At 37.6% G+C, this 13,164-nt stretch overlaps 1 pseudogene; it reads right to left on the bottom strand.

The window, feature by feature from the left end:
- Positions 1 to 9,487: 9,487 nt before the first annotated feature.
- Positions 9,488 to 10,586, bottom strand: LOC124972142 (spindlin-2-like; annotated as a pseudogene).
- Between the last annotated feature and the right edge of the window lie 2,578 nt (positions 10,587 to 13,164).

The following is a 13,164-nucleotide window of genomic DNA, read 5'->3' as shown; positions in this document are numbered from 1 at the left end:
ATACTGCTAAATGGGAAAGTACATGAACAACATGACAAAAACAAGGGAATAAAGGACCCCAAACAAACCAAGATGCTCCAATAACAGAATTCACTGACAACACTGGAAGAAATGTCAGAGAAAGAGTTTAGAATGTACATCACTAAACTGATCTGCAAAGTAAAGGATAGTATAAGGAGTGAAATCAAAGAAAATATACAGGAAGTGAAAGATCACTTCAATAAAGAGTTAGAGGGGCTGGTGTTGTGGCTCAGTAGTAGAACATTTGCCTGCTAGGGGTGAGGCCCTGGTTTTGATGTTCAGCACTATATATAAATGAATAAATAAAATGAAGGTCCCTCAACAACTAAATAAATATTTTTTTTTAAAAATCCATTAACAACTAAATATTTTTTTAAAAAGATATTGTGAAAAAAAGCAAAAATTCTCAAAATGAAAGAATCAATAAACCAAATTATAAATTCAATAGAAAGCATCAACAACAAACTAGACCATTTGGAAGACAGAACCTTAGGTGATGAAGACAAAATGTATAATCTTGAAAATAGCACTGACCATGCACAGAAGATGGTAAGAAATCATGAACAGAACATACATCTGAGAATTATGGGACAACATGAAAAGGCCGAATTTAAGGGTTATCAGGTTAGATAAAGGAGCAGAGATAAAAACCAAAGGAATTCAAAATCTTTTCAATGATATAATATTAGAAAATTTCTCAAATCTAAAGAATGAAGTGGGGAATCAAATATAAGAGGTTTACAGAACCCCAAATGTACAAAATTACAGCAGACTTGCACCAAGACACATTATAATGACAATGACTAATACAGAGAATAAAGATAAAATCTTATAGGCTGTGAGAGACAAAAATCAAATTACATAAAGGAGGAAACCAATTCAGAGCTCAGCTGATTTCCCAACTCAGAGCTAGGAAGCTAGGAAGTCCTGGAATAATATATTTCAAGCTCTGAAAGTAAACAGATTCCAACCAAGAATTTTATATCCAGCAAAATTAAATTTCATATTCGAAGATTAAATAAAAACCTTCCTTTATAAACAAGTTAAAAGAATTCTCAGCTAGAAAGTCTACACTACAGAACATTCTCAAAACAAAATAGTCCATAAGGATGAAGTGTGGAAAAAAAGTGAAAATAGCCAAGAGAGGAACAATGATGCAGGAATAGTCAATCAAAGGAGAAACTAACTGAAATTAAAAATGAGAAATAAACAAAAATGAGAACACGTATCATATCTCAATAATAACCTTGAATGTTAGTGTCCTAAAGAAATCAATCAAAAGGCATGGACTGGTAGATTGGATTAAAAAACAGGACCCAATAATGTGCTGTCTCCAAGACACTCACCTCATAGGCAAGGACATCCACAGACTAAAAGTAAAGGAGGAGAAGAAACATATCACTTACTCACATGGATCACGTAAACAAGCAAGGGTTTCTACCCTCATATCAAATAAAGTAGACTTCAAGTCAAAGTTAATCAGAAGGGAAAAAGGAGGACATCTCATACTGCTAAAAGGAACTATACATCAATGAGACATAAAAATGATAAATATTTATGCCCCAAACAATGGAGCATCTATGTACATTAAATGAACAATTCTCAATTTCAAGAATCAAATAGGCCACAACACAATAATACTTGGTGACTTTAACACACAGCTCTCACCACTGGATAGATCTTCCAAACAAAAAATAATGCAGAAACTCTAGATTTAAATAATACAATAAAAAATTTAGACTTAATAGACACATAAAGTATTTCATCCATCAATGAGTGAACACACATTTTTCTCAGCAGCACATGGATCCTGCTCTAAAATATACCATATCTTGTGCCACAAAGCAACTCAGCAAATACACAAAAATTGTGATAATATCCTGCATCCTATCAGATCAAAATGGAATGAAATTAGAAATCAGTGATAGAATAACTTCTATTTTTGGAGACTAAATAGTACACTATTGAATCATGAATGGATAACAAAAGAAATCAGGGATTAAATAAAAAACCTCTTAGAGTCAAATGAGACTAGTGATACACTATATCAAAATCTCTGGGACACCATGAAGGCAGTGCTAAGAAAAAAGTACATTGCATTGAGCTCATTCAATAAGAGAATAAAAAGTCAACAAATAAATGACCTAACATTACAACTCAAAACTCTAGAAAAAGAAGAACAAATCAGCAAAAAAGAAAAAAAGAAGTAGAAGATAGAAAATAATTAAAATCAGAGCTGAAATCAATGGAATTGAAACAAAAGAAATGATTGAAAAATATGGCAAAACAAAAAGTTGGTCCTTTGAAAAAATTAAACAAAATTGATAAACACTTAGCCACACGAATGAAGAAAAGAAACCTGAAATTACTAAAATTGATGATGAAAAAGGAAATACCGTGACAGACACTATCAAAATACAAAACATAATTAGAAGCTATTTTGAAAATCTATACTCCAACAAAATAGAAAATCTCAAACACATCAACAAATTTCTAGAGATGTATGATCCGCCCAAACTAAATCAGGAGGACATACACAATTTAAACAGATCAATTTCAAGCAATGAAATAGAAGAAGCCATCAAAAACCTACCAACCAAGAAAAGCCTGGGACCAGAGGAATTATCAACCAAGTTCTACAAGACCTTCAAATAATAACTGATACCAATACTTCTCAAAGTATTTCATGAAATAGAAAAGGAGGGAATCCTTCCAAACTCATTCTATAATGCTAATATCACCCTGAAACCCAAAGCAGACAAAGACACATCAAAGAAAGAAAACATCAGACCAATATTCCTGATGAACATAGACATAAAAATTCTCAATAAAATTCTGGCAAATCACATACAAAAACATATTAAAAAGATACTGCATGATGATCAAGTGGGGTTCATCCCAGGGATATAAGGTTGGTTCAATATCCAGAAATCAATAAACATAATTCATCACATCAATAGACTTAAAGTTAAGAATCATATGATTGGCAAAGATTTTCTCCCACTCTGTAGGCTCTTTCTTCACATTGCTGATAGTTTCCTTTGCTGAGAGAAAGCTTTTTAGTTTGAATCTATCCCAGTTGTTGATTCTTGCTTTTATTTCTTGTGCTATGGGAGTCCTGTTGAGAAAGTCTGGTCCTAAGCCGACATGTTGAAGATCTGGACCTACTTTTTCTTCTATAAGATGAAGGGTCTCTGGTCTGATTCCGAGGTCCTTAATCCATTTTGAGTTTAGTTTTGTGCACGGTGAGAGATATGGGTTTATTTTCATTTTGTTGCATATGGATTTCCAGTTTTCCCAGCACCATTTATTGAAGAGGCTATCTTTTCTCCATTGCATATTTTTGGCCCCTTTGTCTAGTATGAGGAAATTATATTTGTTTGGGTTTGTGTCCGTGTCCTCTATTCTGTACCATTGATCTACCTGTCTATTTTGGTACCAATACCATGCCGTTTTTGTTACTATTGCTTTGTAGTACAGTTGAAGTTCAGGTATTGCAATACCCCCTGCTTCATTTTTCCTGTGAAGGATTGCTTTAGCAATTCTGGGTTTCTTATTCTTCCAGATGAATTTCATGATTGCTTGTTCTACTTCTGTAAGGTACATCGTTGGGATTTTAATTGGAATTGCATTGAATCTGTATAGCACTTTTGGTAGTATGGCCATCACACTTCAGATAGAGCACTAATCTCCAGAATCTATAAAGAACTCAAAAAACTCAACACCAAGACTACAAATAATCCAATCGACAAATGGTCTAAGGAAATGAACAGACACTTCACAGAAGAAGACCTACAAACAATCAACAAACATATGGAAAATGTTCAACATCTCTAGTAATAAAAGAAATGCAAATCAAAACCACCCTAAGATTCCATCTCACCCCAATCAGAATGGCGATTATCAAGAACACAAGCAACAACAGGTGTTGGCGAGGATGTGGGGAAAAAGGTACACTCATACATTGCTGGTGGGGTTGCAAATTAGTGCAACCACTCTGGAAGGCAGTATGGAGATTCCTTAAAAAACTTGGAATGGAACTACCATTTGACCCAGTTATCCCACTCCTTGGCCTATACCCAAAGGACTTAAAATCAGCATACTACAGAGATACAGCCACATCAATGTTCATTGCTGCTCAATTCACCATAGCCAGATTGTGGAACCAACCTAGATGCCCTTCAGTTGATGAATGGATAAAGAAACTGTGGCATATATATATACAATGGAATATTACTCAGTCATAAAGAATGATAAAATTATGGCATTTGCAAGCAAATGGACGAAATTGGAGAATATCATGCTAAGTGAGATAAGCCAATCTCAAAAAACCAAAGGAAGAATGATCTCGCTGATAAGTGGATGATGATACATAATGGGGCGTGGGAGGGGTTAGTTTTAGGGTTAGAGTGAGGGTTAGGGAGGGGGGCAAGAATGGGGGACGGAAGGACTGTATAGAGGGAAAAGAGGGATGGGAGGGGTGGGGGGAAGGGGAAAAAAATAACAGAATGAATCAACCAACATCACCCTATGTAAACGTATGATTACACAAATGGTATGCCTTTACTCTATGTACAAACAGAGAAAGAACATGTATCCCATTTGTTCACAATAAATAAAAAAAAAAAAGAATCATATGATTATTCAATAAATGCAAAAAAAGCATTTGACAAAATACAGCACCTCTTCATGTCCAAAACACTAGAAAACATAGGGATGGTAGGAACATACCTCAACATCATAAATGCTGTTTATGCTAAAACCCAAGATCAACATCATTCTAAATGGAGAAAAACTGAAAGCCTTCCATCTAAAACTAGAACAAGACAGGGATGCCCTCTTTCACCACTTCTATTCAACACTATCCTTGAAACTCTAGCCAGAGAAATTAGACAGGAGAAATTAAAGAGATACAAATAGGAAAAGAAGAGCTCAAACTATCTCTATTTACTGATGACATGATTCTATATTTAGAAGAGCCAAAAAATTCCACGAGAAAACTCCAAGAACTAATAAATCAGTTCAGCAAAGTAGCAGTATAAAATTAACACACCCATAAATCAAACACTTTCCTATACATAAGTGATGAATCTACTGAAAGAGAAGTTAGGAAAACTACCCCATTCAAAATAACTTCAACAAAATAAAATACTTGGGAATCAATCTAATAAAGAGATAAAAGACCTCTACAGTGAAAATTACAGAACACTAAAGAAAGAAATTGAAGAAGACCTTAGAAAATGGAAAGACCTCCCATGGTTCTGAATAGGCAGAATTAATATTGTCAACGTAGCCATACAATCAAAAGCATTATACAGATTTAATGCAATTGCAATTAAACTCCCAATGACATTCTTCATAAAAAATATAAAAGGGAATAGTGAAATTCATTTGGAAAAATAAGAAACCCAGAATAGCCAAAGCAATCCTTAGCAGGAAGAGTGATACAGGAGGTATCACATATCAGACCTTCAACTATACTACAGAGCAATAGTAACAAAAATGGGATGGCACCAAAAAGACATGTAGACCAATGGTACAAAATAGAAGACACAGAAAAACCTGCATAAATAGAGTTATCTCATACTAGAGAAAGGCTCCAAAAACATTCACTGGAGAAAAGATAGCCTATTCAATAAATAGTGGTGGGAAAATTGGAAATCCACATGTAAGAAAATGAAATTAAACCCTATCTCTCACCCTGCATGAAATTCAACTCAGAGTGAATCAAAGACTTAGGTACTAACCAGAGACCCTGCACCTAATAGGACCATATTTTCACCATGTGAGCTTCGGATTTGACTTCCTTAAAAAGATTCCTAAAGCACAAGAAGTAAAATCGAGAATCAATAAGCAGGATGGATTCAAACTAAAAAGTTTATTCTTGGCAAAGTAAACAATCAATAATGCGAAGAGAGAGCCTACAGAATGGGAGAAATCTTATCACATGTACCTCAGATAAAGCATTAATCTCCAGGATATATAAAAAAAAAACTCAAAAAAACTTAACACCAAAAAAACACAAATAACCCAATAAATAAATAGGCTAAGGAACTGAGCAGACACTTCACAGAAGAAACATAATCATCAGTCAACAAACATATGAAAAAATGTTCAGCATCTTTAGCAATTAGAGAAATGTAAATCAAAACTATTCTAAGATTTCATCTCACTCCAGTCAGAATTGCAATTATCAAGAATACAAACAACAATAAATGTTGGTGAGGATGTGGGGAACAAAGGTACACTCATACATTGCTGGTAGGAGTGCAAATTGGTGCAACCACTCTGGAAAGCAGCATGGAGATTCTTCAGAAAACTTGGAATGGAACCACCATTTGACCTAGCTATCTGACTCCTTGGACTATCCCCAAAGGACTTAAAATCAGCATATTGCAGTGATGCAGCCACATCAATGTTCATAGCAGCTCAGTTCACAATAACTAAACTATGAAACCAACCCAGGTGCCCCTCAACAAATGAAAGGATTAAAAACCTGTGATATGTGTGTGTGTGTGTGTGTGTGTGTGTGTGTGTGTGTCTGTGTGTGTCTGTGTGTGTATGTATGATGGAATACTCAACCTTAAAGAAGAATAAAATTATGGCATTTGCCAGTAAATGGATGTAGCTGGAGAATAGCATGCTAAGAAATATAAGCCAATCCCAAAAAAACCAAAGGTCAAATGTTTTCTCTGATATGTGGATGCTAAGTCACAAGACAGGGTGGCACGGTGGGGAGGGGGATGCTAGGGAAGAAGAGAATTACTTTAGATTAAGTAGAGGAGAGTGAAAGGAGGAGAGCGAGTATGGGAGTAGGAAGGATAATAGAATGAATCAGACATTATTACCCTATTTACATATAAAACTATACAACCAATGGTATTCTATATCATGTATAACCAGAAGAATGAGAAATTACACTCCATTATATTTGATGTATCAGAGATCATTTTACTATCATGTATAACTAAAATGAATTTAAATTTTTTTAAAAAATAAAAAATAGAAATAAATATCTTTCATCAATAATTTGAAATGCCTCTTCTATTATAATGCAAGTTTCCTATGTGCAAATATGTTTTTGAGATCACTTCCATGTTCCATTATCATATTTGATTTTCCTGCCTTAATCCTTAACAGACTATCTTCTGGAGTTGCCAGATTGATCCTGGTGAAATATGAGGGAAAATATGTCATTCCTCTGTTATACATATCTGAATAGTCACTCAATAAAAAAACAAATTCTGTTCAACATATTTCAACCTAAACAATTTTAAGCTGACTCCCCATCCCAATGGTCTTTCTGAAATCATCTCCTGTGAACCTCTACCTTGCTCACTCAATTCCAGCCATGATGCCATCCTGTCTGCTTCTCCTCAACTATGCCAAGCTTTCTCCTGCTTTGAGTTCTCAGCATTTCCTGTCCCTCTACCTGGAGGAACAGTTACAGGACCAGTTTTCAAATTACCTTCAGGTCTTTATTCAAAAGTCAAGTTCTCAGTGAGGACTTCCCTGGTCACCCTCTCTCTAATTGCAGTCTTCTACCTGGAATTTTATTTTCCTATCTTGCTTTTCTTTCCTTCATAGCATCATCACTATAAAATTCCTTTGTATTTACTTATTTATCTTGGCTACCACTTATCTCCCATGCTAAAATGAAAGTTCCAGCTAAAACGAAAGTTCCAGGAAGGTAAGATCTTCTTTCATTCCTTTGTTCATTACTGTATTGTACATTCCCATGCCTAGAAGAGTGCAAATGAATTAAGAAATTAATGGGTCAAAGAAAGGAAAACAGGGGCAGATTTTCCTAAGTCCAACCCTAAATTTACAAATGCATTTCCACAGTGCAACTGTGCATCTTATTAGAATGAGGCAGGCCAGTTGGGGAAATGGTCAACTGAAGAGGACATTTTGAGACTAAAATGAGCTGTGTGCATCCTTTTTTTAAATGCAGGCCCCCATCATTTGTTTGTTTCATTTGGTTTTCAGAAACCAGAAATGGATTTACATTATGTGGACTCTCCCAAATGTCCAAAATACATAATTTAAAGTAGAAAATAATAAAAACACATGCCAAACAAAACATGACAGCTGGCCGACATTGGACAAAATGTGTAATGTATGAAAGACAATTTCTGCTATGGTAAGGTGGGTTTGCCTTGTGTAATTCTTTTTATCTTTTGTATTGGTTCTTTTTAGTTATACATGACAGTAGAATTCATTTTGATATAATATACAAGTATGGATTACATCTTATTCTAATTAGGACCCCATTCTTATGTCTATACATGATGATAAGATTCACTGAGGTGTATTCATATATGTACAGAAGAAAATTATGTCAGATTCCATTCACTGTCTGGCATTCAGCCTGAGTCAGTGTTGGGTGGACAAAATTAACTGGATTTACCGCACACTTTCAACTCCTAGAAGCTCCTTGCCTACCCTCCCCCCCACACACACTATGCATTGTGTTAGAGAAGCCGTTGCAGCAGGAATCAACCAGCACTCTTCCTTTTGGGGCAGAAGTATTAGTTTAGTGAAGGGTGGAGATGTGGAAAGCAGAGAAAGGATTTTGAGAAGAACTTCAGGAGAACTTGGAAAAGACTAGACAAAGAGGAAGAGAAGGACACAAGTCACTTCACCATAATTCTGAGGGACTTTACTGAGGTTGTCATTTCGCCAACCACAACCACTCCCTGTGGCATTATAAAGCCAAAGAAATTAGCTATACAAAGTCACAACTCCCATACTGAATGCCTGTGGCACCTATATCACCTAGAAACAAAAAGCTACACAACATTCCGCTACAGCTCCATGAAAGCTTAAAAGGATAGAAATTGGTAATGAGATATCAGTGAGGAGTCAGTAGTCACTGATTTTCTGTTGTGTAGATCTAGCCAGAATAAGACTCCAGAAGGCAAAAGTCCTCCCTTTGTTGGGTACTGGGTAGAACCACCCGCGGCTCAAGAAGCTGCTAAAAGAAGAATGGAAAGTCCCATGTCATGAAGAAATATTAGGCTGATGCCTCTCCTCTCTAGGAAGACAAGAAACATTTCAAATGAAGAAAGAGCAGTTATGAGACTGCTATACAAGGGTTCAGCAACATTCCATTCTTCCAGATAAAATATATTCCAAACTCAAGGTGGCATCTCTTGAGTTCTGAGAACACCACTAACTCTTCTCCACAATCATTGGTTATCCAGTGTAAGGGGAAATGAATCATGACCTTAAGGTCTTAGATCTACCATGTCTGGGTCCTCTAGGAAGTACACAAAGAGGCATCCCATAGCCCAGAGTTTATAAAGTACTATGTTAGTATATTTAGTCTGATGATTGAGGTTCTGCTTGGCAGGTATTGCACAAACTCACTCCCAATTGTTTGGCCCCTCTCTCCCTCTGCCTAAGTAGATACCTCCTCCTGTCCCATCCCCCACAGCCCATCATTAGTCCTTTCCCCTCCCCTCCAGATCAGACCAGCTAAGTCTTGTTCCATTTTTAGATGAGTGATTATGATACTAGCTGCACTTTATTCACAGCCTGAATTGACAGCTGTTCCTTCCTTTCGTGCCCCATCCACCAAACACACTCAATCTTTTCAACAAGACAAAGTGCTTACACACAGCATGTCATGTCCACATAAACTTGTATTTTTCAGAACAAAACAACAGTTATGCTGGCAAAGACGTTGGGTTTTCAGGGACCCTTAAACTTTCAATACACTGAAAAGCAGCATTTTTTGGAGTGTCTACAAATTATACGTTTATTTCCAAAATTGTGGCACATTTTACCCTAACAGTTAGGACTTTTTCACCAAATCATAGACATAGATGTGGAAATCATCATCAAACTTGATGAAATACACAGAGGGTTTGGCTTCCACTTGGTGAATGACCATTCCGATTCTTTTGGAGCCATCTTCTTTGGTATATTCCACATGTTTGCCTATCAGGCCATCTACAACTCCTCCGGGCTCCCTCTCTGCTGAAGGAGACTCACTGGACTCTGGCATGATACGGAGGTCACCTTCTTTATAATCATCTAGAAGCTGGTACATGTACAGGACAGGATCTTTCTCATAGGTAATATAAAACCAGGCTTTCATGATAGGTGCTTGGGCTAGGACCATCCCCCTCCATTCATCCTTAGAACCATGCTTACTCTCAGACATATGTTCCACTGCTTTGCCTATTATGGTATTTGCAAGGTGCACATGTCTGACTTGAGGAAGTAGCACCTTATCAGGAAGGATTTCAAGCATTAAAACCCTTTCATCTCTGTGAAGTTCCAGGCCATAGACACAGTCAATTCCATCATATTTCACTATATAAAGAGAGGAATTATACACATCTGATCCAAAACAGTTCCTTTTCACTAGGTGATGGGCTCACCACCTTCCTTCCATCCATGAGAAATTCTGAAGCCCGGGATATTCCTCTGGGTCCAGGAATATCTGCCCCTTTGCTTCTTTTGTGAGACCTTTTTCTGGTTGTAAAACTGATGAGGTAACATAAAGCCTTCCTGGTTTGCTGTCTTGAAGCTGTCTTGTTGTGGTGAGTTTTCATACCTGCAATGGGAGGAAAGAGGCTAAGGAGAGACATTCTATGTAATACAAAATGAGGTTTTTTTCCTTGTATTGCCAAGTCCTTACACACCAGGTATACTGCTACACAAGCTATTCATATGTGTCCTGAAGTGCTGGGGTCCAGCCCTAGCAGCAGTCGGGAGTCCTAGGTGGATGGGAAGTGTCGGCCCAGTGGAGAAACAGCACACAGAGACACCAAGTGTTCTGAGGCTGAATCTAAATCTTTATTGTTCACAGAATCTTTTGTATGTTTTTTCTTTGGTATCGATTACATCATTTTATGGTTAATACAAGGAAATGTTAAGTAAAAAATCTTCAAGGGTATAATTAATGATCTTATTCAAGAATCATGTTCTTGCTGTATGAGAGCTTAAATTAAAAAAAAAAAAAACAAAAAACAAAAAAACCAGTTCCCAGCAAGGTAGAGGGCACCATACTCCGTTTAGTTTTAATTTTCCTGAAAGAATACGTCATTAAGTTTCTATAGAAGTTACCCTTTCCAAAACTCTAATGTTAGTTATTAACAGTGGAAAATTTTTGTTATTACTAACAGAGAATAAAGGAATCAACTTATAGTTATTTTATTTCATGTACTCAATGACAGACTAAAACTCTATTTTGATCTTTAAAGAACTAGACATATGAAGAATACAAATTGTACTTATGATTAACCTATTTATTTTATTAAGTGGGAAAAATATCCTTAAACTTAATTATAAACACTAAGAAAGCAATGAAAACCAAACACCACCTCAAAGCTAAGAGAATACACTCTCATATACCTATATATAACTTTTAGAGAATTTGTATACTAAAAGAAATCACAGACTCCCTACGAATTTGAGCAAATCATAATCGCTTATTTATGATTTCATCTAAGTATTAATATTAAATTTTACTGTATGTTATTTTGTGTCCCGCACTATGAAATCTCCCCAGTATTCTCTATAATCTGAATCTAAGGATATATTGATTATTAGTATTAAAAGCAACTGCACATTGAGACATGCCACACCTATGGCTCCCAAGAGGGAAGATGATCTTTCAACAGAACTGTGTCAAGTGTTGGAGTGGCAGGAAATAGATGCAGCACTGTAGCAATATTAGGTATCAATACACTCTAGGATGCTTGCCTGCCTTGTCTTCATTCCAGGTTTATTTGGCTGCAGGAGAAAACTAAACAGGTGGCTGTGGTCATCGTGGTTGTTGAGACGCGAGATGGGCTCTTTTGCATACTTTCTGACCCCCTGTCCCCTTTGTAGTCCCACAAACACATTCATCATTTCTAGCCCCAACTTCATCTCTCCATCAGTACATGCAGTCCCCAGGTCTACTCTCCATAGCCCCCTGCTGTTCATCCATCCTTCCTGTCCACACCCAAGCAGGCTACCTCGCGCTCATTTCTCCTTCGTATCTATTCCTGGCTATCTGCATTTTACCACTGGGCTCCCATCAAAAATTCCCTTTCTGATCACCTTGGTATACCATCCCAGTGTCTCCCCCCCCACCATCACCACCACCACCACTGCTCCTAAATCACCCTTCCTTCCCAGTTTCCCTTCTCTCGAACCTTATCATTCTTTCCAATGTTCCTGTCAATTTTCCTACCAACCCCCATCCTCTGGTTCCGCAGTCCACAGCCCAACTCCCCACCGTCTGGGATCCCGGCCCTCATTCCTGCCTTACTTGTAAGCCTGTGACGAAGGAGGAGCAGCAGACCAGCCGAATGAGTATTTGCAAGAGCTAAAGGGAGAGGATTCTGAGGCAAGAAGCTTGTATAGGAGGGCGGCGATAGAGTCCCCAGCGCTGAGATCGTTCGCCCTCAACCTCGGTATAGGCAGCGACAGCACCCCTCCCACACATAGGTTTTCCACCAGCAGCTGCTGCCTCTGCAATCGCTTCCCTCTTTTCTTAGGGCAGCTTCCTGCCGGGAGAGAGGCCTCTGTTTCCTGCCAAACACCGCCCTACAATCCTCTCCCTGATCCCCTCCCGAACCCCCAACCACTCTACATCTCCTGGCTGAGGGCGGGGGAGGCACTGCTGGGCTCTAGGCCCCGACCCCTACGCAAATCAGTAGACTTGGGCCTATGACCACCCCACTCCCACTGCCTGGTGTCCCCTAGTCCAGTTCGGGGCTTCAAGGCTCTTCATTCCCACTTCCAACTCCACCCACTCAGGGCCTCTACCCCATCAGCTTTCCTTCTTCCGGGAATTTGCACTTTCCTTTACCCCCATGCCCTTATGGAGTTAATTACATACCAAAACCTGCCTTTCCTGACATTTAAGGGGATTAGGAATATGATGGGAGAAACTGATGTTCAGTTCTGTCTGCCATTTTGACACAATCTGTAAGTTTACCTAAGCAGTCCCGAGCTTGACTTCATAAGAATATTTTTCCTTTTTTCTTTATTTCTTTTTTCCTGATTGCAGAATTGCATGCACAATGTGAGAAATGTGCAAAATTCAGAAAATTGACTTAAAGAAAATCAACTTCTTTTGCTTCCCATTCCCCAGAGCTCACAGCAAAATAACACTCTTTTTTCCTTTCCTTTTATTAT

Source organism: Sciurus carolinensis, chromosome X (genome assembly GCF_902686445.1).
Source record: "Sciurus carolinensis chromosome X, mSciCar1.2, whole genome shotgun sequence".
Taxonomy (NCBI): domain Eukaryota; kingdom Metazoa; phylum Chordata; class Mammalia; order Rodentia; family Sciuridae; genus Sciurus; species Sciurus carolinensis.
Note: the sequence above shows the minus strand (reverse complement) of the source record. Positions and strands in the feature narration are given on the sequence as shown.